The sequence below is a fragment of the Triturus cristatus genome, chromosome 11, assembly GCF_964204655.1.
Source record: "Triturus cristatus chromosome 11, aTriCri1.1, whole genome shotgun sequence".
Taxonomy (NCBI): Eukaryota; Metazoa; Chordata; class Amphibia; order Caudata; family Salamandridae; genus Triturus; species Triturus cristatus.
Window position 1 is genome coordinate 127,720,277 of NC_140594.1, and position 21,891 is coordinate 127,742,167.

Sequence of the window (21,891 nt, forward strand, 5' to 3'; positions counted from 1 at the left end):
TTACACCAATGGTCAGTCTGCATTTAAATCAGGCAGGTAGACCATTATGTTGGCTTTAAGGATACTCCGTCGCCGTTGCGATAGAGTATCCTTACTGCCAACATAGAAGTAGGCCCTTTAGGTCCTGATATATAGTTTGATGAAGGCTTACTCCGTACATGTGCCATAGGATATGATCCACTTGTAATAAGGCAAACAGCAGGGCTTTAAGTGGGCCAGGTCCTGCCGGTGCTCAGCACCGGCACTTCTGACAACCAGGTGCTGAGATGGGTCTCTATCGGGATCTCAATTTTTGCCCTCATACTCTGTGGAAAAAAAATCTTTACTCTGCAGCAGTAGCACCCTTCACTCCCTTTGATGTAACGTCAAAGAGACATTCTGTAGTTCTTTACAGTCTCATCATTTCAGAACTGAAGCATTTTTCTTGTTCTATACTACAAAGCCATAGTTGTTGCTTATTTAGTTTATACAACTAACAACCATTGACAAAGCCAATAGTCTTGACTTGCTGTAGGTGTAATGCTACTTGTTGTATTATATATCTGGATGCAATGACAGAACAGCAAAACTATTCGGGGGCACACTATGCTAAGCACAGATTTTTAGCTTACGTGTTATCAAGCCACGCCCTTAATTACATCGGACACGCTCCTTTGAGACCCCAAAGTTTTTTCATCCCACTTAAAGCCCTGCGGACAGGCAAATTTTAATGTTTGTGACAGAGTAACCGGTGTGCCCAACTCTAAATCAGGCCCTTCGTTTTTATACAGCAAACGTATGAGTAGTTTATTACTTGACATAAGAGGGACCTCAGTAGGATGACGGTGGTGCCTTGAGCAGTAGCGGAGTCAATGAAAGTCCGCCGGTGGTCTTGCAGTACATGGACAATATTTTTTACAAACTCTGCCAACAAATTGATAAATGTGGCCCGCTTGAATGGGTACATGAAGAAGGCATTCAGGTCTTAAAGCACAGGCTGCACAGATGTATGTGTGTTCAGCAGGCCCCACCCTACAATAGTAGTAAGATAGCTCAGGTGGTTAATGCACTTGCTAGGAAGACCTATGCTTATCCGCCTGTTACAGACTAGTATGATCATAAAATAGCTGAGCAGGCTAATGTGCCTGCTGCAGGGGATTGTGTGCATAATACAGCACAATGGCTTTCTTTCACAGATCCTCAGTCACCAACAGGATTACACCAGTTACAATCATGAAGGTATAATAGCTTGGTGCATTGTGTACTAGCGGCATGTAACCTGCAAGACATAAACCTGAATCTTTGTAGGTTTGAAATCTTCTTTATTTTAAAGCTGATAAATGGGTTCTTCTGGGTTGTAACAAACACTTGTTATTATGTGTAAAAAAAACTCAGTGTGTATCATCTGCTATGTAAATGGTTATTTTTTTTGGGGGGAGTTTTATTTAGCGTGAACTTGACCTAAAGGTATCGGGTATCAGAGCGCTTTACATGAGCACACGTTGCTTATACAAGGACATATTATTTTTTGTTAGGCATGGGGAGATTAAGTGATTTGCCCAGAATCACAGGATGTTGAGAGTCATTGCCGAGACTTGAACCCTGTTCCCCTGATTTGAGATCGATCGCCCTAGCCATTAGGCTACATCCTCTCCCATTATTTAATATTATTAGTTATTATGAGTGAGGTTACATACACATGCTCAATCTCATGTATATTACACAGATTGAGAAAGTGAAGTCCAGCAAACTTTCAGATCTCATTGTATCTCTTCTCACCTTGTGAAGTGGCATGATGTGGTGTGCCTGTGCCCTGATGGAGTGATCAATCTGAGGGCAAGCTGTGAGTGTCCAGCGGGTCCCATTTGGCTTACAAAGTGCTGCCAGCCAGGATACAATTCAAACAAAAAACATATTGTTTGCCCATGAAGATAGCATTGGCTGGAAGGAAAGTCTCCTTCCTCCTATTGCGCAGACTGCTGAACCGACGCAAACCGACACACATGTAATGAGTGTATCTACTGTTGACAAACTGCACCATGAGGGTTCACCGCGGCAGATCTGGACCTTGATTCCAGCTCAGGAATAGCTGCTGGAACTAGAATCCTCACTGGTGCCTGGGAAGCAAACCTTCATGTACCTCAGGGCGCCCCGCCTACCGCCCACGCTGGCAGAAGGCGGGGCCAGTGGTGGAAATGGGCAGCCTCACCAATGGCAATGAGTGGCGGCTTCTTTAGAAAGGTGGTGGGCCCTGTTACTTGTTGGGTGTGTGCGGTATTCACACAATTTGCTTTCACATAATTATGTACAATTTTGAAAAGGTATGCCTAATGACGAGAAATGTACATTTGACGTTAGCAATATATTTTAGTGCAAAATGTGCCCTCGCATCCAATTTGGACACATATTGCGCTAAAAAGTAACTCCATTTTGGTCATTCCCTTTGTTCCTGCGCTACATTTGATGGCAAATATGTTTAATTATGCAACTTGACATAATGGCAACATTTCAGGAATTTTAGGTAACAAGTGTAACACAAAATTCCAGGAATTGCGTGAATTACACTGGCGTATTAAAATTCTGCCCTGAATCAGAGTTCTATGTATATATATATTTTTAATAAAGTAAGCAATGGGTTCGGCCCTGCTTTCCTTTTCACTATTGCTTGCACCAGGTCTGCCAAAATGTTCCGTCTTCTCTAATAGCAAATCCTATACCCATACCATAGACATCATTTTTTAGGTCTCGCCTAACGACTCAGCGCATGCGCTGCCCGCCTTGGCGAGACCTATTGTTGTCGGTTTGGTGGGCGAAGGGGGACATGACATGTGCACGCTTGTTAAAGACAGGACATGTGCACGCGTACGTCTGTCTAACAGCTTAGGTGAAGACACAGCAGATGTGCGCGTACGGGTGACAAAACATATGCACGCGCTCTGCTTCCGTTGTTAAGGACAAAGCATATGCACGCGCTCTGCTTTAGTTGTTAAGGACAAAACATATGCACGCGCTTTGCTTTCGTTGCCACACGGTATTTACTTTCGCTTTTTTCACTCAGTTCTTATTTTCTTTTTCCCTCTATCAGGCCACTTCTGCTTTTGTGATACCCCACCCTACCGCAACAATACATGCCCCCACATTTAAAACCCGGCAACCGAAGCGGCCCTTCCTTCCAGAAGGGGTGCAACCTCGGCCATGCCACACTGCCTTTTGAAACCTCTGGCTTGCCCAATCCCTGCGGCGTGCCCTGCAGCAGGCCCACTCTAGCACTATTTCCCATTTTAGAAGCCTTCCTTTCTGGGTGCAGTAAAAAGGAAATGGTCCCAGAACATAAATGCGGTATGGGAGCTCCCTGTTCTATCTATCTTTCTGTTAAGCCGGTTTTTTCACAATCTTTCACGCCGTGAGCATGATTGAAGTTTTAATGTGTAGCACTTTTTCCTCACTCTGCATGATTTATAGTGCGTCAAGGTCTACTGCTCAGACTGGACCTTTGTCTAAGTATATGTCAGTTTTTCCTTTTTTCTTTTAATCTTGGGTGTGATGCGATTTTACCGCACTTGACATTGATTGCGATTCTGGATAGGTTTTCAAAAAGATAGGCTTGAACCTTTGTCGTTTTTCCTATTTATTGACGCACTGTTAAAAGATAGATTGCACGTCCCACCATGTTTCACGGTGCTGACTATTTCTTCATTGATTGAACCCTTTTCTGTTGATGATAGATTAGGGGACCAGGTCCTTGGCGCTGTATATCCTCTAGGTTAGGATTCTAACTTGTTTTTAAAACAGTACTCTTTTCATTTTATTTATGGAGGCCGATTTTCTCCGTGATTAATTTCACTTGTCACACCGATGTTTGCCACGGCGTGTGATGATGGAGTAAATAGTACCTCCTGTGTGATTTGATCAATATTAGTAAGTTACATTTACATTTATTTGAACTACACGAATCCATTTATCCGGTTTATGGATCATCACAATGACACCTCAAATTCGTTGCAGGTGTACTTCACTCCTATCCGTTTTTGGAGCCCACCAGCCCTTGCGCCCTTTGACGCCAAGTTAACAGTGACTAGATGTCCGTTTTCTAACATGGTAACTATGGTGATGCCTTCCTTTACCCAGTCTCCCTGAATAATCCTTTTGGGACTCGATACAGCTTTTAATACTTACCCAATGTCTTTGTAGGTGCCTTCCTTTCTTGTTTCACCGCCCCTTCTGTCCTGAGGAAGACCCCGCTCGTAAGGACTCAATCAACCTACCTATGCCTAGGGGTCGAAACGTCGACATATGACTTTGCCAGTACCCTCAATAGTGCAATGTGCACTGTGTTTCCTCGATTGTATATGGTTTCTGTTAAATCATCTATTCTCTTATGAATGAATTTCATCGTGACTATTTGGCACAATATTGCGTGCCCAGCAATTGATTTGTACGAGTGTTATAAATATTTGTATGTCACTTATCCCATTACCTTACCCAACTCATCACCCCCTTAACCCTTCCCTTGGCACCCCGCACTCTTTGATCAATGTGAATTTATTTAAACATAAATGTGTTCCCATCTAGGTGTGATTAAATAACACTTGGATACTTGATTGTTGCAATATTCATTGTTGTTGACTTTGTTCAGGCTCTAAAAGCATTTATGTTCTGGGACCATTTCCTTTTTACTGTTTGACACCCAGGTCCCAGCGATTCTTGGGTTTACCCTTTGTTTAAACGCTTCCTTTCTGGGTGCAGCAGATCTTATAAGTGATTTAGATGTGCGTTGGCGTGAGATGGAGGAAGCGGCGGGCTGAGTGGGTGACCTCAGCGGGCGGCGGACAGCTCTGAAGGCCAAGGCCGGCTTCACCACGGTTGCCCGGGGCGTGTGAGATCAGAGCGGGCCGATGGGAGGCTGTAAGTATGACTGGTGTCTCACAGCCCTGTGTGTCCGTCACTAGGAGCTGCTGACATTCTTGTGCTCACAGAGGACCGAGCATCACTTGTGTGCTTGGTGGTGCAGTGTGTGTGCTACTGTATCGAAAGGTTTGGTTTGTTTGTTTTTCAATAGGAGCTTATCTTATAAATGTAGTAAGTTGTTTTTCTGTAATGCTAAAGCCGATATTTGTTTCATGGTAGGCTTTACAAACAACATATCATTGTGCCATAAACGAGGAAGTGTGGGAGCAGGAGGAGAGATCAGTAAAATACAACCGTCATCTTTAAATATGTTTGGTAAAGTCTGTGCTGAGGTGATTCTACACATTTTCACGTGGAGCGATAGGGCCACCAGAAGCAGAGGGTGTGGTTTAAGTCATGTCGTGGTCATATTGTGCAATGATTTGAAGCCGTGGTCGAAGTGCATTAAAAAGCAAGCATTTGCAATGCAATAGGTCTCGCAGTTAAGCAAGTTTGAGCTATTGGCATTCTAAATAGCTATGCCTTTTATTTTGGTTTTTAAAACATAAATAAAAAGTATTGTCATTTACAATGGCAATAGCTTAAACTCGCGTAAATGCGAGACCTATTGCATTGCAAATGCTTGTTTTTTAGTGCAGGCGGCTTCAGAAGGACGGCCGAGTGGAACTCACGATTACTAGAAGGAGTGGGATTGGAAGTAATGAGGAATACTGGAGACCAGGAAGACCGGCTCAAAGTGAAGGGGAATAAGGGAAGTAATCAGACCCTTGGCCTGGCTTACAGCGATGGTGGCGAGGGACAGGCCAACACCACTGGTCATGACACAGGAGCATCGGCACCTCTTGGCTAGCGGGGTGGCACCCCCTTTTAGGGAATGTGGGGGGACAGCACCCACCCGCGTCCACACTCCAATCGTGGGGTTGTTTTGGGGTAAGAAAGTAACACCTTTCTGTCATCGCACACCCAATACCTATGTGTTTTTAATGCCAAGGAAGAAAATGTATGGCTTTACACACACTGATGCTTGCCTAGACCACAGAATGTCAAGTTATGCTACATTGTTTTGTACTTGCGTAGCATGGCTGCCTTTGCTATGATGGTGTGTCTGTGTCTCTCAGGGTCCATGCGTTCTCATGACTGACTCTCCCAGTGTCCGTGTTCCTGTGAGTCCCTATATCCTCTTGCCTGTGTCTTTCAGTATCCATGTCTCCCCTATGTCAGGCTCCCTATGTACCCGTGTCCCAGTGTCTCCACGTGCCCATGTTTCCTCTTGCCTGTGTCTTTCAGTATCCATGTCTCCCCTATGTCAGGCTCCCTATGTACCCGTGTCCCAGTGTCTCCACGTGCCCATGTTTCCTCTTGCCTGTGTCTTTCAGTATCCGTGTCTCCTCTATGTCAGTCTCCCTATGTACCTGTGTTCCAGTGTCTGTGTCTCCGCGTGCCAATGTTTCCTCTTACCTGTGTCTTTCAGTATCCGTGTCTCCCCTATGTCAGCCTCCCTATATATGTGTGTCCCAGTGTCTGTGTCTCCGTGTGCCCATTTTTCCTCTTGCCCATTTCTCCCAGTTTGTGTGCATGCCTATGTCTCACTGCATCTGTCTCCCACGTCTATATCTCCCAAGACCTGTGTCTCCATGTGTGCATGTATCCTCATGCTCAGACCTCTCAGTTTCCGTTTGTCACCAAGTCTGTACCTCCCATTGTACATATCTCCCTCTGTTTGTGTTTCGATGGGGCCCTGTATCCTCTTGCCTGTGTCTCCCAGTTCGAGTTTGACCCCTACATCTGTGTCTCCCAGGGTCTATGTCTCCTGGTGTGTGTGTGTCTCCATGTATCCATGCATCCGTTTCCCCGTGTCTCCCAGTTTCAGTGTGTTCCCATGAATGTGTCTCCTTGTATTTGTGTTGCCTACTATCCTTGTCTCCCCACATCTGTATTTCCATGTGTTAATGTTTCCTTTTGCCTGTGTCTCCCAGTTCATTGTGTTACCTGGATGTGTCTCCCTGTGCACGTGTCTCCCGGTTTCCATGTGTGTGCCTGAGTCTTCCCACATCTGTTTCTCACTGTCCATTTCTACCAGTGACTGTGTCTCCCTTTGTCCATGTTTCCTCTTGCCTTTGTCTCCCTGTTTCAGTGTGTTCCTATGTATGTGTCTCCCTGCGTCTGTCTCTCCCAGTGTCTGTTTCTCCAAGTGCCTGTGTCTCCTTGTGTCCATGCATCCTCTTGCCCCTGTGTCCCTATGACTGTCTCTCTCAGTGCCTATGTCTCCCAGTGGCTGTGTCTCCCTGTGTCTGTCTCTCCCAGTATCTGTGTCTCCCAAAGCCTATGTCTCCCAGTGTCCGTGCCTCTCTGTATCTGTCTCTCCTAGTGCCTGTGTCTCTCAGTGCCTGTGCCTCCCAGTGTCTGTCTCTCCCAGTGTCTGTCTCTCCCAGTGTCTGTCTCTCCCAGTGTCTGTGTCTCTCAGTTTCTGTCTCCCAGTGTCTGTGTCTCCCAGTGTCTGTGTCCCCCTGCGTCTGTCTCTTAGTGTCTGTCTCTCACGGTGCCTGTCTCCCAGTGCCTGTGCCTCCCAGTGTCTGTGTCTCTCTGTATCTGTCTCTCAGTGCCTGTGTCTCCGTATGTCCATGCATCCTCTTACCCTTGTCTCCCAGTTTCCTTTTGTCCAGGAGTCTGTGACTCCCAGTGTCCCTGTCTTCCTGTGTTCGTGTATCCTTATGCCTGGGTCTCCGGGTACAAAATACGATGAAATATAATCAGTGCTTTAAATGGGCAGGTATTCACAGGTACTCAGTTGCTACACTTCTTTAAATTGAAAGGGAGAGTACCTGCACCCCTTAGCAGAGGTCCAATACTTTTCCAGGGGCGGCCGGCACAGGTAAGAGCGGTGAGCCGGGGCAGGGTGGGGGGGGAGTCGACTGACGACGGGATAGGTAAAATTACAATATAAATAAAACCACTTACCTTGCACTCGCCCCATCGTCGATGATGCGGCAAGCGCAAGGTAAGTAGTTTTAGTCATTTTTTTATTTAACTTTACCTATCCCGCCGTCTGTCGACTAGCCTCCCCGCCCCCTCCCCACCACTCTTACCTGTGCCACCAGGAGAGTCCCTGCACGGCTGAGTAGCACACAGGCATCTGGGATACAGAGGCCCTTCGCTGTTATATTTCCATCACAAGCACTGGACAAAGGCCCAGAGTCTGAACATCTGTCAAGAAATCAAGTGATGCAAAAGCAGTATGCTCTGATGGACAGTAGGGAGGCCTGACCTACGACACTGGTGGCATGGGCACCCCTGCGGGCACCGGCGCACACTGCCTCAGATATCCCTTTTACAAAGACTCATTAGCAGAAGTGACTGCTGGAAGGAGGCCATGGCATGGCCAGCTGGGTTACTGCAGGACTAGCCTCCAAAGCGTAATGAGATGCACGGATCCCCCTTGTCTCCCTCCGGCACTGCGGTTGCAATCCCTGGCTCTGCCTCAAGCATGATGCATTTTGCAATTGAAGCCATATTAATTTGAGATGAATCCACTACTTGGGCATCTGGCCAGGACCCAGACCACCTAGGGCCCATGATGTTATGTGTATTTATAAAGTGCACTATCGCCCTTGAGGGCATCCTGGCCAGTGCTTAATTTGTGAAAAAACAAAAGTGCAAGGGCCCTATCTGGAGGAGGCTGCAGTTCGCAACACCCATAACACCTGCTATGGCAGTATCAATATAACTACTGACCATCACACTCCTGCAAGTGTGACCATTCAGCTACCCAAAGCTATAAGAACGGCTGGGTGACAGGTATTAGTCTTATTAATGTATTTTTAATAAATAAACAACTGTTGTTGTGCTCATCTCTAAATTAGACAGTGCCACCATGTGGCAAACTGTCAGAAGTGCCAGGGTTGACAATTAAGTGTCGTGCCGAGCACCGGAAACCACCGGCTCAAATTAAGCACTGATCCTAGCGCTGAGCAGGTGTGTGTGCCTAGCCCTACCTGTAGTAGGTTGGTTAATTTAAGAGTCAGATCTTCAGTTTCTTGCATAATTCAAGAAGAGAGGAGGAGGCTCTGATGTGGAGACAACGTCTTTTCTAGGCTTTAGGAGTAATGTAAGAGAACTCCTGCCCTCCTGATCTGGTTCTGTTTACGCGTGCGATGCTGGCAAGCAGAAGTCCTGCAGAGAGAAGGAGTCTGGATGATTGGTGGAAGGAGATGCAACTGTTCAGGTAGGCGGGGCCTGAGCTGTAGTGTGCCTTGAATGTCTTAGTGTGAGCAGGGTAAAGAGGCATGGGGAATAGGGAGTCATTTTGAGAGAAAGTTAACTCCTACTGGAAAGGAAGAAATACCTACTGGACATGTAAGAAGCTTTTGTGGGACGGGGGCCAAATCTTCTATTGAACCCCTCTTAGTTTGCCAAGCCAATGAGGAGTTCATAATTAAGGAAGCATAATTTAGTTAACAAGGGGAAACAGGGTATTTTGGCGCCCCCTAGTGGTGTTGATGCGTTAGCACAAAAGAAAAAGTTCCGGACTGTCTTTTTTTAAAAAAAAAAAGTAAATAACTGTTGTAAGAGGAGTGCGGCGACCCAAAAAAGCACATGACGTAAAGAGCATTTGTTGCCCTCCCTTTGTGACGACCCTGAAACTAAATATTTAGCTGGAAAAGAACCACTGGTCACCCCTGAGTGTTTGACCCCAAAGGCAGGAAGGCCTTCCTTATTGGGGAATTCAGTAGGAGCCGGCGGCCCCGTCCTCCACCAGTTTGAATTGATTCAGAGCTGAGCTGTGAGCTATCTTACAGATGTTTGGGCTGGTCTGGAAATATGGATGGTAAAAACATCAACTGGGAAGAAAATACTTTTAGGCACTTGAAAGAACACATCTTGTTTGGATGAATCGGGATTGCTGCAAGAAATGCTTTCTCTAGAATCAATGGAAAATCTGTTTTTGTAAAATTAGATTGCATTGAGGAACTCAGCGATATTTGGGGAACATTCCTAGCTCCATATTCTACTGCTTAACAAGAGAAATATTATTTTTATCATATAAAGATTGTTTTTTTTGTCTTTATCTTTAAATCCCATCTTCAACTGGAGGCAGGGCACCGGTCACATACCCACCAGTGCCTTCAAAACCTCGCGGTAGGCCTGCTATCATGTGCTCCCCCAATTCCTGCATCCCTGGCGGTAGCGCTGCAGTCACGTGCTATTTCAATCCCTTCTCCCTCTGTGAGTAGGGCTTCTGTCACACGCTCTTTCAATTCCTTCTCGCTCCAGGGGGTTAGGGCTGCTGTCACAGGCTCTTTCAATCCCTCCTCATCCTAGGGGTAGGACTGCTGTCACATGCTCTTTCAATCCCTTCTCCTTCTGGCGGTAGGGCTGCTGTCACATGCTCTTTCAATCCCTTCTCCCACTGTGGGTAGCGCTGCTGTCACACGCTCTTTCAATCCCTTCTCGCCCTGGGGGTAGGGCTGCTGTCACACGCTCTTTCAATCCCTTCTCTCTCTGGGGGTAGCGCTGCTGTCAGATGCTCTTTCACTCACTTCTCATCCTGGGGAAAGGGCTGCTGTCACATGCTCTCTTTCAATCTCTTCTCCCTCTGGTGGTAGGGCTGCTGTCACATGCTTTTTCAATTCCTTCTCCCTCTGGGGGTAAGGCTACTGTCAGACGCTCTTTCAATCCCTCCTCATCCTGGAGGTAGGGCTGCTGTCAGATGCTCTTTCAATCCCTCCTCATCCTGGGGGTTGGGCTGCTGTCACAGACTCTTTCAATCCCTTCTCGCCCTGGGGGTAGGACTGCTGTCACATGCTCTTTCAATCCCTTCTCCCTCTGGGGGGTAGGGCTGCTGTCAATGGCTCTTTCAATCCCTCCTCATTCTGGGGGTTGGGCTGCTGTCACATGCTCTTTCAATCCCTCCTCATCCTGGGGATAGGGCTGCTGTCACATTCTATTTCAATCCCTTCTCCCTCTGGGGGTAGGGCTGCTGTTACACACTCTTTCAATCCCTTCTCCCTCTGGGGGTAGGGCTGCTGTCACACGCTCCTTCAATCCCTTCTCCCTTTGTGGGTGGGCCTGCTGTCACATACTCTTTCAATCCCTTCTCGCCCCGGAGGTAGGGCCGCTGTCACATGCTCTTTCAATCCCTTCCCGCCCCATGGGGTAGGGCTGCTGTCACATGCTCTTTCGATCCCTTCTCCCTCCGGGGGTAGGGCTGCTGTCACATGCTCTTTCAATCCCTTCCCGCCCCAGGGGGTAGGGCTGCTGTCACATGCTCTTTCAATCCCTTCTCCCTCTGAGGGTAGGGCTGCTGTCACATGCTATTTCAATCCCTTCTCCCTCTGGGGGTGGGGCTGCTGTCACACCCTCTTTCACACCCTTCTCTCTCCAAAGGTAGGGCTGCTGTCGTGCTCTTTCAATCCCTTCTCCCTCTGGGGAATAGGACACGTTACATCGCAAACTTTTACAACGCATGCCTTTACAGTGCGGTTTTTACATCACAACATCCATTACAACGTATGATTTTACAGCGCATGCCATCACAATGCATTTTTAGAAATTACACTTACAGTGCATTCCATTACAGCGCACTCCATTACAACGCATACCATTACAGTGCATAATACTTTTAGGGCAACAGTAGTGTAAGTGTTGGGTAGTGTAGGGGTAAAAATTACTATTCCCACTCAAGTGAGTGCAACAGTAGGGTAAGTGTTGGATAGTGTAGGTGTAAAAACTACTATTCCCACTCCAGTGAGTGCAACAGTAGGGTAAGTGTTGGATAGTGTAGGGGTAAAATTTACTATTCTCACTCCAGTGAGTGCAACAGTAGGGAACGTGTTGGATAGTATTTCCCATTACTTACCTTATAATGCGTTGTAATGGCATGCGTTGTAGTGGTATGCGTTGTAACGGCATGTGCTGTAGTGACATGCGTTGTAGTGACATGCGTTGCAATGGCATGTGATGTAAAGGATGTTGCATTGTAATGACTGCGTTGTAAAGGTAGTGCGTTGTAATGACTGCGTTGTAATGGTTGTTTCCCCCTCTGGGGGTAGGGCTGCTGTCACATGCTCTTTCAATCCCGTCTCCCTCTGGGGGTAGGGCTGCCGTCACAGGCTCTTTCAATTCCTTCTCGCCCCGGGGTAGGGCTGCTGTCATAGGCTCTTACAATCCGGTCTCCCTCTGGGGGTAGGGCTGCTGTCACATGCTCTTTCAATCCCTTCTCGCCCCAGGGGGGTAGACCTGCTGTCATATGCTCATTCAATCCCTTCTTGCCAGAGGGGGGTGTGGGGTAGGGCTGCTGTCGCATGCTCCTCCAATCCCTTCTAGCCCTGGGGGGGGAGGGAGGGGGCAAGACTGCTGCCATATACCATGCAGTTTATTGTATCCTGGGGGTAGGGCTGCTGTCACAGGTTGTTTCAATTCCTTCTCCATCTGGAGGTAGGGCTGCTGTCACACGCTCTTTCAATCCCTTCTCCTGCTGGCGGTAGGGCTGCTGTCACACGCTCTTTCAATCCCTTCTCCCTCTGGGGGTAGGGCTGCTGTCACACGCTCTTTCAATCCCTTCTCCCTCTGGGGGTAGGGCTGCTGTCACAAGCTCTTTCAATCCCTTCTCCCTCTGGGGGTAGGGCTGCTGTCACACGCTCTTTCAATCTCTTCTCTCTCTGGGGGTAGCGCTGCTGTCAGATGCTCTTTTAATCACTTCTCATCCTGGGGGTAGGGCTGCTGTCAGATGCTCTTTCACTCACTTCTCATCCTGGGGAAAGGGCTGCTGTCACATGCTCTCTTTCAATCCCTTCTCCCTCTGGTGGTAGGGCTGCTGTCACATGCTTTTTCAATTCCTTCTCCCTCTGGGGGTAAGGCTGTTGTCACACGCTCTTTCAATCCCTCCTCATCCTGGAGGTAGGGCTGCTGTCAGATGCTCTTTCAATCCCTCCTCATCCTGGGGGTTGGGCTGCTGTCACAGACTCTTTCAATCCCTTCTCGCCCTGGGGGTAGGGCTGCTGTCACATGCTCTTTCAATCCCTTCTCCCTCTGGGGGGTAGGGCAGCTGTCAATGGCTCTTTCAATCCCTCCTCATTCTGGGGGTTGGGCTGCTGTCACATGCTCTTTCAATCCCTCCTCATCCTGGGGATAGGGCTGCTGTCACATTCTATTTCAATCCCTTCTCCCTCTGGGGGTAGGGCTGCTGTTACACACTCTTTCAATCCCTTCTCCCTCTGGGGGTAGGGCTGCTGTCACACGCTCCTTCAATCCCTTCTCCCTTTGTGGGTGGGCCTGCTGTCACATACTCTTTCAATCCCTTCTCGCCCCGGAGGTAGGGCCGCTGTCACATGCTCTTTCAATCCCTTCCCGCCCCATGGGGTAGGGCTGCTGTCACATGCTCTTTCGATCCCTTCTCCCTCCGGGGGTAGGGCTGCTGTCACATGCTCTTTCAATCCCTTCCCGCCCCAGGGGGTAGGGCTGCTGTCACATGCTCTTTCAATCCCTTCTCCCTCTGAGGGTAGGGCTGCTGTCACATGCTATTTCAATCCCTTCTCCCTCTGGGGGTGGGGCTGCTGTCACACCCTCTTTCACACCCTTCTCTCTCCAAAGGTAGGGCTGCTGTCGTGCTCTTTCAATCCCTTCTCCCTCTGGGGAATAGGACACGTTACATCGCAAACTTTTACAACGCATGCCTTTACAGTGCGGTTTTTACATCACAACATCCATTACAACGTATGATTTTACAGCGCATGCCATCACAATGCATTTTTAGAAATTACACTTACAGTGCATTCCATTACAGCGCACTCCATTACAACGCATACCATTACAGTGCATAATACTTTTAGGGCAACAGTAGTGTAAGTGTTGGGTAGTGTAGGGGTAAAAATTACTATTCCCACTCAAGTGAGTGCAACAGTAGGGTAAGTGTTGGATAGTGTAGGTGTAAAAACTACTATTCCCACTCCAGTGAGTGCAAAAGTAGTGTAACTGTTGGATAGTGTAGGGGTAAAAATTACTATTCTCACTCCAGTGAGTGCAACAGTAGGGAAAGTGTTGGATAGTATTTCCCATTACTTACCTTATAATGCGTTGTAATGGCATGCGTTGTAGTGGTATGCGTTGTAACGGCATGTGCTGTAGTGACATGCGTTGTAGTGACATGCGTTGTAATGGCATGTGATGTAAAGGATGTTGCATTGTAATGACTGCGTTGTAAAGGTAGTGCGTTGTAATGACTGCGTTGTAATGGTTGTTTCCCCCTCTGGGGGTAGGGCTGCTGTCACATGCTCTTTCAATCCCGTCTCCCTCTGGGGGTAGGGCTGCCGTCACAGGCTCTTTCAATTCCTTCTCGCCCCGGGGTAGGGCTGCTGTCATAGGCTCTTACAATCCGGTCTCCCTCTGGGGGTAGGGCTGCTGTCACATGCTCTTTCAATCCCTTCTCGCCCCAGGGGGGTAGACCTGCTGTCATATGCTCATTCAATCCCTTCTTGCCAGAAGGGGGTGTGGGGTAGGGCTGCTGTCGCATGCTCCTCCAATCCCTTCTAGCCCTGGGGGGGGGGGGGGCAAGACTGCTGCCATATACCATGCAGTTTATTGTATCCTGGGGGTAGGGCTGCTGTCACAGGTTGTTTCAATTCCTTCTCCCTCTGGGGGTAAGGCAGTTGCCACATGCTCTTTCAATCCCTTCTCCCTCTGGGGGGTGGGTAGGGCTGCTGTTACATTCTCACTAGTCCTTTCACCTCCTGGGGGTAGGGCTGCTGTTACATACTTTTTCAATCCCTTCTCGCACTGGGGGGGGGGGGGGTAGGGCTCCTATCACATGCTCTTTCAATCCATGATAGACGCGGGATGGTAGGGCTGCTGTCACATGCTTTTTCAATCCCTTCTCGCACGAGTGAGGTGGGGTTGCGGGGGTAGGGCTGCTGTCACGTGCTCTTTCAATCCCTTCTCGCCTGAGGGGAAGGGGGGGGGGTAGGGCTGCTGTCACATTCTCGCCCAATCTTTTCAGCTCCTGGTCTTAGAGCTGCTGTCACATACCCTGTGGTTCGTTGCTCTCCTGGTGGGCGGGGCTGCAGTCACGTGCTCCCTTTAACCTGCCATGCTAGGGATGTCTGTGATGATGTCACGAGGACCCTTTGTCTCTAAGGCCTGAGCACGAATGCTCCTACTCACTGCCCTGGTTCCTCCAGCCCAATAAGTGTCGAGCTGCCGACGTCAGTCGTTGAAATGGAATGACACCTGAAGACTCTAGCGGGCAGCGCCTGACTCCTCGCGAGAAGTGCAGGTACCGACTCTTTAAGAATATACCAGCCCTGCTGATAAATACCAGAAGCGCCCCTGTAAACGTTTGACCTCTCACCTGAAAACTGCAGAAAGCACTCCCTCGAAAGTACATAGGAGCCCTGCTAGGAAGTGCAGACGTGCAGGTACAGGCAGGTATGGCACCCTTCAAAGAAGTATAGGTGTGGTGCATTAATATAGCCGCCTTGCCGAGAAGCATAGGTATGGTGCCATTAAAGGTACAGAGACCCTGCTAAAAAAGTGCATGTATGGGTTGTTTTAAAGGTGTAGCAGCCCTGCTGAGAAGTGCCGGTACGATGCAGTTAAATTATAGCACTTCTGCAGAAAAGTGCAGGTACGGTGTAGTTAAAGGTACAGCAGGTCTGCTGAGAAGTGCAGACACGGTTCTGTAAAAGGTTCAGCAGCCCTGCTGAGAAGTGCAGGCACAGGTCTATTAAAGGTACAGCAGCCCTGCTGGATGTGCAGGCACGGTTCTGTTAAAGGTACAGCAGGTCTGCTGAGAAGTGCAGGCACAGGTATATTACAGGTACAGCAGGTCTGCTGAGAAGTGCAGGCACGGGTCTATTAAAGGTACAGCAGGTCTGCTGAGAAGTGCAGGCACGGGTCTATTAAACGTACCGCAGTCCTGCTGAGAAGTGCAGGCATGGGTCTATTAAAGGTACCACAGTCTGCTGAGAAGTGCAGGCACGGGTCTATTAAAGGTACAGCAGGTCTACTGAGAAGTGCAGGCACGGGTCTATTAAAGGTACCACAGTCCTGCTGAGAAGTACAGGCATGGGTGTATTAAAGGTACCGCAGCCGTGCTGAGAAGTGCATGTGTGGTTGTTTTAAAGATGTAGCAGCCCTGCAGAGAAGTGCCGGTACGATGTAGTTAAATTATAGCAATTCTGCAGAGAAGTGCAGGTACGGTGTAGTTAAAGGTACAGCAGGTCTGCTGAGAAGTGCAGACACGGTTCTGTAAAAGGTTCAGCAGCCCTGCTGAGAAGTGCAGGCACAGGTCTATTAAAGGTACAGCAGCCCTGCTAGAAGTGCAGGCACGGTTCTGTTAAAGGTACAGCAGGTCTGCTGAGAAGTGCAGGCACAGGTCTATTAAAAGTACTGCAGGTCTGCTGAGAAGTGCAGGCACAGGTATATTACAGGTACAGCAGGTCTGCTGAGAAGTGCTGGCACGAGTCTATTAAAGGTACAGCAGGTCTGCTGAGAAGTGCAGGCACGGGTCTATTAAAGGTACAGCAGGTCTGCTGAGAAGTGCAGGCACAGGTCTATTAAACGTGCCGCAGTCCTGCTGAGAAGTGCAGGCATGGGTCTATTAAAGGTACCACAGTCTGCTGAGAAGTGCAGGCATGGCACTATTAAAGGTACAGCAGGTCTGCTGAGAAGTGCAGGCACAGGTCTATTAAAGGTACAGCAGGTCTACTGAGAAGTGCAGGCACGGGTCTATTAAAGGTACCACAGTCCTGCTGAGAAGTACAGGCATGGGTGTATTAAAGGTACCGCAGCCGTGCTGAGAAGTGCATGTGTGGTTGTTTTAAAGATGTAGCAGCCCTGCAGAGAAGTGCCGGTACGATGTAGTTAAATTATAGCAATTCTGCAGAAAAGTGCAGGTACGGTGTAGTTAAAGGTACAGCAGGTCTGCTGAGAAGTGCAGACACGGTTCTGTAAAAGGTTCAGCAGCCCTGCTGAGAAGTGCAGGCACGGGTCTATTAAAGGTACAGCAGCCCTACTGGAAGTGCAGGCACGGTTCTTTTATAGGTACAGCAGCTCTGCTGAGAAGTGCAGGCACAGGACTTTTAAAAGTACTGCAGGTCTGCTGAGAAGTGCAGGCACAGGTATATTATAGGTACAGCAGGTCTGCTGAGAAGTGCTGGCACGAGTCTATTAAAGGTACAGCAGGTCTGCTGAGAAGTGCAGGCACGGGTCTATTAAAGGTACAGCAGGTCTGCTGAGAAGTGCAGGCACGGGTCTATTAAACGTGCCGCAGTCCTGCTGAGGAGTGCAGGCATGGGTCTATTAAAGGTACCACAGTCTGCTGAGAAGTGCAGGCATGGCACTATTAAAGGTACAGCAGGTCTGCTGAGAAGTGTAGGCACAGGTATATTAAAGGTACAGCAGGTCTACTGAGAAGTGCAGGCACGGGTCTATTAAAGGTACCACAGTCCTGCTGAGAAGTACAGGCATGGGTGTATTAAAGGTACCGCAGCCGTGCTGAGAAGTGCATGTGTGGTTGTTTTAAAGATGTAGCAGCCCTGCAGAGAAGTGCCGGTACGATGTAGTTAAATTATAGCAATTCTGCAGAAAAGTGCCGGTACGGTGTAGTTAAAGGTACAGCAGGTCTGCTGAGAAGTGCAGACACGGTTCTGTAAAAGGTTCAGCAGCCCTGCTGAGAATGGCAGGCACGGGTCTATTAAAGGTACAGCAGCCCTACTGGAAGTGCAGGCACGGTTCTTTTAAAGGTACAGCAGCTCTGCTGAGAAGTGCAGGCACAGGTCTATTAAAAGTACTGCAGGTCTGCTGAGAAGTGCAGGCACAGGTATATTACAGGTACAGCAGGTCTGCTGAGAAGTGCTGGCACGGGTCTATTAAAGGTACCGCAGTCCTGCTGAGAAGTGCAGGCATGGGTCTATTAAAGGTACAGCAGGTCTGCTGAGAAGTGCAGGCACGGGTCTATTAAAGGTACAGCAGGTCTGCTGAGAAGTGCAGGCACGGGTCTATTAAAGGTACCGCAGTCCTGCTGAGAAGTGCAGGCATGGGTCTATTAAAGGTACCGCAGCGCTGCTGAGAAGTGCAGGGATGGGTCTATTAAAGGTACCACAGTCTGCTGAGAAGTGCAGGCATGGCACTATTAAAGGTACAGCAGGTGTGCTGAGAAGTGCATGCACGGGTCTATTAAAGGTACCACAGTCCTGCTGAGAAGTGCAGGCATGGGTGTATTAAAGGTACCGCAGCCGTGCTGAGAAGCGCATGTATGGTTGTTTTAAAGGTGTAGCAGCCCTGCAGAGAAGTGCCGGTACGATGCAGTTAAATTATAGCAATTCTGCAGAAAAGTGCAGGTACGGTGTAGTTAAAGGTACAGCAGGTTTTCTGAGAAGTGCAGACACGGTTCTGTAAAATTTTCAGCAACCCTGCTGAGAAGTGCAGGCACGCGTCTATTAAAGGTACAGCAGCCCTCCTGGAAGTGCAGGCACGGTTCTGTTAAACGTACAGCAGGTCTGCTGAGAAGTGCAGGCACAGGTCTATTAAAGGTACTGCAGGTCTGCTGAGAAGTGCAGGCACAGGTATACTACAGGTACAGCAGGTCTGCTGAGAAGTGCTGGCACGGGTCTATTAAAGGTACCGCAGTCCTGCTGAGAAGTGCAGTCACGGGTCTATTAAAGGTACAGCAGGTCTGCTGAAAAGTGCAGGCACGGGTCTATTAAAGGTACAGCAGGTCTGCTGAGAAGTGCAGGCACGGGTCTATTAAAGGTACCGCAGTCCTGCTGAGAAGTGCAGGCATGGGTCTATTAAAGGTACCGCAGCGCTGCTGAGAAGTGCAGGGATGGGTCTATTAAAGGTACCACAGTCTGCTGAGAAGTGCAGGCATGGCACTATTAAAGGTACAGCAGGTCTGCTGAGAAGTGCAGGCACAGGTCTATTAAAGGTACAGCAGGTCTGCTGAGAAGTGCAGGCACGGGTCTATTAAAGGTACCACAGTCCTGCTGAGAAGTGCAGACATGGGTGTATTAAAGGTACCGCAGCCCTGCTGAGAAGTGCAGGTATGGGTCTATTAAAGGTACTGCAGCCCTGCTGAGAAGTGCAGACATGGGTCTATTAAAGGTACAGCAGCCCTGCTGAGAAGTGCAGGCATGGGTCTATTAAAAGTACAGCATCCCTGCTGAGAAGTGCAGGCATGGGTCTATTAAAGGTACCGTAGCCCTGCTGAGAAGCGCAGGCACGGGTCTATTAAAAGTACAGCAGCCCTGCTGAGAAGCGCAGGCACGGTTCCAAGAACCGTATACATGTTAACACCTGTGACAGGCGCTCCTAGTGCCCTGTTAAGGTCCCCAGCCCCGCTGAGACAGCCCGCAGTCAGCTCTGCTCAGCAGTCCCGCTAATGCATCTCACCCCTGCTCGGAAGATCGGACATACGGCCCAGTTAACGGTATACAAGCCCCCTTGGACCCAGAGGGAATAGCAGGTAAATGTGTCACTTGAAATACGCCACAACCTCGGAGAAGTGCCGGAGCTGTCTTTGAATGTACAGATATGCTGGCGCTGGCCCTTACTATGCACGATCGGTGCTCGGAACTGCCGTTAGATTCGCCCTTGTAAAAGGGCTGCTTTGACGCCCCCCTTCCCGCCTCGCCAATTAAGCTCGGCGCCAAGAAACGCTTTAAACCTAATGAACGCTATACAAGTGTGTTAAAAAAACAAACAAGATGTTGATCAGCCACTTTCTTTTGCTTTGCATGTGCCCCCGGGGTGCAGCTCTATTCTGCCCGCAGCTTCTGCCCAGGAAACTGACCCTAGGATGCCAGGGCCACAGCCTCGGGAGCAGGCCTGCTACTTTCCACCCTAGTAGATGCAACTCAGTTTAAGCTCTGTCAGCCCCCACCCCCCAATACATTTGCATCCGTCTCTGATCTGTCAGTTTTTACCCCAGCAAATTCGCCTCTGGGGCAGGCCTGTTACTTTCCCCCAGTCGACTGTCCCTCTGCGGCAGCTCTTCCGTTGTTTTCCTGTGATGTTTCCTTGATGTCTCTCCACCCCCAGTAGATTCTGTCACTTTCTCCCATTCGAGTCGAGTCTCTCTAGGGGCAGGTCTGTCACTTTCTCTCAGTCGAGTCTCTCTTGGGGGCAGGTCTGTCACTTTCTCTCAGTTCAGTCTCTCTTGGGGGCAGGTCTGTCACTTTCTCTCAGTCAAGTCTCTCTAGGGTGCCGCTCTGTTACTTTCTCTCAGTCGAGTCTCTTAAGGGGGCAGGTCTGTCACTTTCTATCAGTCGAGTCTCTCTAGGGGGCAGGTCTGTCACTTTCTGCCATTTGAGTCGAGTCTCTCAAGGGGCAGGTCTGTCACTTTCTCCCATTTGAGTCGAGTCTCTCAAGGGGCAGGTCTGTCACTTTCTCCCATTTGAGTCGAGTCTCTCTAGGGGCAGGTCTGTCACTTTCTCTCAGTCGAGTCTCTATAGGGGCAGGTCTGTTACTTTCTCTCAGTCGAGTCTCTTAAGGGGGCAGATCTGTCACTTTCTCTCAGTCGAGTCTCTCTAGGGGGCAGGTCTGTCACTTTCTCCCATTTGAGTCGAGTCTCTCTAGGGGCAGGTCTGTCACTTTATCTCAGTCAAGTCTCTCTAGGGGCAGGTCTGTCACTTTCTCTTAGTCGAGTCTCTCTAGGGGGCAGGTCTGTCACTTTCTCTCAGTCGAGTCTCTCTAGGGGTCAGGTCTGTCACTTTCTCTTAGTCGAGTCTCTCTAGGGGTCAGGTCTGTCACTTTCTCTCAGTCGAGTCTCTTTAGGAGGCAGGTCTGTCACTTTCTCTCAGTCGAGTCGAGTCTCTCTAGGGACTGGTCTGTCACTTTTTCTCAGTCGAGTGAATCTTGGGGGCAGGTCTGTCACTTTCTCCCAGTCGAGTCTCTCTGGGGGGGCAGGTCTGTCACTTCCTCCCAGTCGAGTCTCTCTAGAGAGGGGGGGGGGGGGGCTCTGTCACTTTCTCCCATTCGAGTCGCCTCTCCCTATGGGCAGGTCTGTCACTTCCTCCGAGTCGAGTCTCTCTAGGGGGCAGGTCTGTCACTTTCTCTCAGTCGAGTCTCTCTAGGGGGCAGGTCTGTCACTTTCTCTTAGTCGAGTCTCTCTAGGGGACAGGTCTGTCACTTTCTCTCAGTCGAGTCTCTTTAGGAGGCAGGTCTGTCACTTTCTCCCATTCGAGTCGAGTCTCTCTAGGGGCAGGTCTGTCACTCCCTCCCACTCGAGTCTCTCTAGGGGCAGGTCCGTCACTTTCTCTCAGTCGAGTCTCTCTAGGGGGCAGGTCTGTCACTTTCTCCCATTCGAGTCGAGTCTCTCTAGGGGCAGGTCTGTCACTTTCTCTGAGTCGAGTCTCTCTAGGGGCAGGTCTGTCACTTTCTCTCAGTCGAGTCTTTCTAGGGGGCAGGTCTGTCACTTTCTCTTAGTCGAGTCTCTCTAGGGGACAGGTCTGTCACTTCCTCTCAGTCGAGTCTCTTTAGGAGGCAGGTCTGTCACTTTCTCCCATTCGAGTCGAGTCTCTCTAGGGGCAGGTCTGTCACTCCCTCCCACTCGAGTCTCTCTAGGGGCAGGTCCGTCACTTTCTCTCAGTCGAGTCTCTCTAGGGGGCAGGTCCGTCACTTTCTCTCAGTCGAGTCTCTCTAGGGGGCAGGTCTGTCACTTTCTCCCATTCGAGTCGAGTGAGTCTCTCTAGGGGCAGGTCTGTCACTTTCTCTGAGTCGAGTCTCTCTAGGGGCAGGCCTGTCACTTTCTCTCAGTCGAGTCTCTCTATGGGCAGGTCTGTCGCTTTCTCTCAGTCGAGTCTCTCTAGGGGGCAGGTCTGTCACTTTCTCTGAGTCGAGTCTCTAGGAGGCAGGTCTATCACTTCCTCCGAGTCGAGTCTCTGGGGGGGGTAGTATCTTTCACTTTCTCTCAGTCGAGTCTCACTTTCTCTCAGTCGAGGTCTGTCACTTTCTCCCAGTCGAGTCTCCCTATGGGTCAGGTCTGTCACTTTCCTCTGAGTCGAGTCTCTC

General features: G+C 49.3%; 1 protein-coding gene across 4 annotated transcripts in view; it reads right to left on the reverse strand.

The window, feature by feature from the left end:
- The window catches only part of CABP1 (calcium binding protein 1), a 276,597-nt gene that overhangs the window by 122,575 nt on the left and 132,131 nt on the right, over positions 1-21,891 (reverse strand). The window lies entirely within an intron of this gene.